At 32.2% G+C, this 5,021-nt stretch overlaps 1 long non-coding RNA gene across 1 annotated transcript; it reads right to left on the bottom strand.

Annotated features, from left to right (window-relative positions):
• Positions 1 to 244: 244 nt before the first annotated feature.
• LOC122521883 lies at positions 245 to 4,565 on the bottom strand. The gene is made up of 2 exons (XR_006304944.1): positions 3,335 to 4,565; positions 245 to 338 (listed from the first exon to the last, which is right to left on the bottom strand). It is a non-coding gene; the product is annotated as an uncharacterized LOC122521883 (long non-coding RNA).
• Positions 4,566 to 5,021: the final 456 nt, after the last annotated feature.

Here is a 5,021-nt window from a genome sequence, read left to right as displayed (position 1 = left end):
TTAAAACAGTACTCAGTAAAATTGTTCTAATACAACTTCAATCATATCGAGACTCTAATAATTTTATTTTATTATTTTTCATTTTTAAGAAGTTTATATTTTCAATTCTATCAAAATTGTAAAGCCAATGAATTAAAGTAAATCAAATTTTATTGTTTATTATATCAAAAGGCAAATTTTTTTTAAAATAAAAATGTTACAGAAAAATACATTTATTTTAATAAAATCTTAAACATTTTCATCATTTTCATCGTCGTCGTCAATACATCCATACTCCTCGTCACTATTATTCCATTCTGTGGATTGATCGTCTTCAATATCGCCTTCTTCATTGTTTTCTGCAATAGTAAAAAAACCAAGTTAATTTAATTACAAATAGTCCAAAATTAATGTATAATAATTTAACATAATTATCAAATACCTGGAACTGTTTTTAGAGATTCGCTGACATAATTCGGTAATTGATCTCCCTCAAACCATTTAAAATAGTAGTGGTCATTTTCCAGTATCCAACCATTATTTACTGGTTTATATGCTGTTGGCTTTTGTAAGTGAGCGTTGTTCCATATGCTACATATGTAATTCGCTCGCAAAAATTGCTGCCATAGCTCACTTTTGCAAGGTTGTAAACAGCTAGCATCGAAATTTTGCAACTTTTTTCGATTAAAAGCTTCGTTCACATCAGATACTGTATACGAATTAATAAACATTTGTAGCCTAGCAGCATCAACATCATTGATATCATTCATATTGTATAGATAGCATATAAAACTTTGAATTATATCGAAGATTAATACTTGTTCATTGTTATTTTCGATGATTTTGCTGTCACCAAACTTCATGAATGCTTGTTGAAATTCTACATATTTTTTTAACAATTTAGACGGTTTCAATTTTGCTTTTCTGTAAAATGCAGGATTGTAATCACATCCTGTGAAAGCGTGTAGTCCAGGTAAGCTTCTGCAAATAGATTCTCCTAATTTGGCGTGTATTTGAGTAAGGTCTACATATCTTAAATTATTTCCAGCTCCTGTAAGCATCCAAACATGTGATCCATCATTAAGACGATGCATATGACTTAGCATTATAGCAGCAACATCGGTGTCAACAGTTCGAATCACAATGTTTGCTTCATGGTTAATTTTACACGCGTGGTACACTATTTTGGTGTCTGCTTCTTCATGCTCTGGGCAAGACAATTCCTCATTTATACTTGACATCACTTTGTTGGCCTCATTAACAGTAAACGAATGACATTTTCTGAAATTTATATGTATCATTTTATTGCCAATAAACGGCGCCATTTCGTCAGAAGCCCAGTGTAAAATAAAAAAATCAACTAGAGCTTCTTTAAAATTAGAATTTTTTAATTCTTTGACAAAGTCACTAGGACGGACTTGTTCAGGCCCAGCAATAGTATACTCCAATTGTGCAGATTCAAATCGCAGAGAACGTTCGTATCCTTTTATCGATGGGGTAAAATACTGGTCGAAAACGACATCAATTCTTGACGCTTTTAATTGAGTTACCATCTGCAACATTTTTTTAGAAATGCCTCCAAATTTTCTAGGAACATTTTTCATAGTATGTAACAAAAAAAAACCGTCAATTATTAGAATATCAATTTGAGATGGCTCTTCATGCTCGGCCTCTTTCTCTAAACATTTCATCAAAGCAGATTTATCGGTCTTGCAAATGGTCCCATCCAAATGACACATTGACAACGGTACTGAAGTAATCGGGTAGGATAAGATTTTTGAAATGTCAATGCTGTAATCCATTGAGATTCCCAGCATACGTCCAAATAAATCCCTTTGAATTTTAACTTCTTGAATTTTTCCACCGACTTTAATTTTTTTTTTTTCATAATCTTTAGAAAAATTATTAATAGATGTTTTTTAATTGCTTTTTCAAATCGCGTAATATCAGATTGGCATTCAGAAATGAATGTTTTTCGGAGGCTATCGCCGTTAGCTTCTAAATTTAATAGAAATTCTTCTACTGGCAGTGATGCGGACTTTCCTGATGAAATATTTACTAATTGGTCTTTGGGAACTTCTAAACTGAAAGGATTGATAAATTGATCGAAAGTTGCGACAAATTGTTGTAATTGTTTGGCGTTTTTCCTGATATTATGGGGATTCAAATCTGCTAAAATATCTTGATGTTTTTGTAGTCCAAGTTCAAGATAAACTTGACTTATAATTGTAGATCTCACATCATGGTTTCGAGCCCACCGTTGTCGCGCCGAAATTGAGTTAGTGAAGTGTATAACACCTGTCAGCCTTCTTGCAGCTTCTGCATTTATAGTTTGCTCTAGAACTAGGTCAATAGGTTGTCTTGAAAATGGCTTGGTAGTTCTTTTAATTCAAAAAGCCTTTTAGGAATCCTTCATACAAATCAGGATGAGTTTTGTCAACTTGCAGTAGATTATCATAATATTTGACGCTCCACCTAGCATAGTTTTGTTGATTCAATATAAAAAAAATGCTTGTAATTTTAGGTAACACTGATTTAAAGAGTTGAAAATTTCCAGCACGAATACTTCGAGATAAGTCCAAGTAATGATGTATAAGATTTATATAAATTAGATAAAATTGTGACGTTTTACCATGCTCCCCGTTAAGGGTTTGTTGTTTGTAGATACCGTAGTTATTTATCAGCTCTTTAAGGCCATCATTTTCAATTTCAAACAAAGAAATTTTACAATTTTGGGTCTTTTAACTTCATCTATAATATCCTCAGTTAAGGTAATGTTATCATTTTGTAAAAATGATTTAAAATGTAGTATTTCTAGTCCTAATGCTACTAAAGGATGCAATCTTTTCAGCGATTAAAGTGTTTTCCATCTAAAAACCCATTAACTGAACCGTTTGCCAGCAAATTACTCTCAACCATTACAGTAGTCAACCCACAATCACTAATTACTTTACCGATAGCTTTGAAGTAAGCCATCATTATATGAAATGGTCCTAAATAATGAATAAATTATCAAATGTTGGTTTTTCTGTAGCTTGTATTTGTAACGCTACTTTAGCTATAGCTAGATCGTAGGTTACCTGTATGTAGGGTTGCTGTAAATCTTCAGCTATTTTTTGGCTTTGTTTCATAGTTTCTAATACGATTGATGTACTGGTTGGAGATGCATTTATCGGCGTCAAGTAAGATATATGTTGTTGTGGACTATCCTGATCATCAATCCGACTATTGAAACCAACCCACATAGGTACGTCAGGTAATTCTAAAGCGTGACTAATCATCCATATGTTGTCAATTTCCGTGTTTATTTGAGAGTCTATACATTCTATATCATCGACTGATAATTGTAACTCACTTGTCATTTTGGGTTTGTTAGGGTATGGCATTTCATCTATATTTATTTCATCAAATGTTCTTCTTCTTCTTTTTTATTCGGCGAAGTATTTTCACTTGAAACTTCGGACATTTCAGGCTCGTCAGCTGTATCTGCATCGATATTTTGGTATATTATTCCGACTGTGTCGTGTAAAGTATCCTTACCACTAAAAGTTTCAACAAAACGATCAAAATTATCGTATGCCACACCAGTAAAAAGCTCTGGTTTTTTTTTTATTGTTTCTGGACATAAGCTAGACTTTTTCATTGATGTAAATGTAGTTTCAGTTTCTAATTCTTCAACGCCTTGATAACTAATACAGTGTCCATATCTGTTTATAATGTCAATTATTTTTCTGCTGCTTGTTAAGCTTTTTAGAGTCAAACCTAACATGATATGCTTCGACGTTTTAACTCGACCATCATGAACTCCGAAAATAACATCTTGACAATAAGAACGAACTAGACGAGAACATTTTTGGCCAGTCTTTCGTTTTTGGTTACATCCACCAAGAAGGGTAGAATAAAAGTTTGATAATTCTTCTGGTATTGAAACTTCTCCGGATATTAAATGCTGTGATGTTATATTTTTTGTTGATAATTTTTTTTTTTCTATTTGGAGTATTATTTTTCTCAGAATCAATGCAGATTTTTGTAAAATGTTTTCTTGTTGTAAATTATCCAGTACTGAATCATCGATGGCTTCTAGATATTTTGGAGCTAGTTTTTTTTATTACGAACAGTAAAGAATTTTATATCCTTAGAGAATACTTTTAAAATTTTTTCTTCAAGATGGTGTGCTGTGAAAGTAGCTGTCATTTGAATAGAATTTTCTTGAAAATTTTTTCTAATAAATCGATATATGATTCATGTAAATACACTAATAAAAAACACCGCCCTTTTTTAATCACGTCTTCTTTAATGATTGTACTAATTTCATTAAAAACTGTTTGATGATACTCCCGGTGATAATGCCACTCCGTTTTGCTAGGCGTTGCTTTTAGTGAAGATAACTTATTATTAAAATCAACTCGGCATTCAGTATGATAATAGATTTTTGAGCCAGAAAAATTATCCAATTTATTAGAAAAATCTGTAAACTCTTCATGACTTTCAATATTAGGTTTGACACTATCTTTAAATTGCTGAACATCAGCTGCATGAAGCAGAAGCATTCTCGATCGCACTTTTTTCTTCTTTTTATTACAAAATATACAACAACTTCGTTATCATTTTTACCAGCAATATTATTAGTCGAAATATTAACATCTTGAGTTACAAAATTATTATCACTAACTTCTGGTTCAAAAACGTCAGAAATATCTTGAAGAGTTGCAGATTGTAGACCTATTGATTCACAAATTGGAGCTGGCTGAGATGTCGTGGGAGATTCTGAGGGTACAAGCTGTAAATCAGATTCATTTTCAGATGTCGAAGGTTGTGTTTCTGTGGACTGGGATAGTAAAATTAGTTGAGATGAAGATTCTGTTGACGAAGATTGTGGATCAGGTAGTTCGGAACTCAAATCTCGTATCGACGACAAGGTTGAAGATGAGTTGCTTGTAATTACACAACTCCTTTGCTTTTTCCTTTTTGTTTTTCAGCACTTAATAATTGAGAGGTGAAATATTTTTTCATAAGACCTGTAAATACCTTGTAACATACTC

The sequence above is a fragment of the Polistes fuscatus genome, unplaced genomic scaffold (assembly GCF_010416935.1).
Source record: "Polistes fuscatus isolate 324 unplaced genomic scaffold, CU_Pfus_HIC Scaffold5, whole genome shotgun sequence".
NCBI classification, from domain to species: domain Eukaryota; kingdom Metazoa; phylum Arthropoda; class Insecta; order Hymenoptera; family Vespidae; genus Polistes; species Polistes fuscatus.
This window is presented reverse-complemented; position numbering and strand designations above follow the sequence as displayed.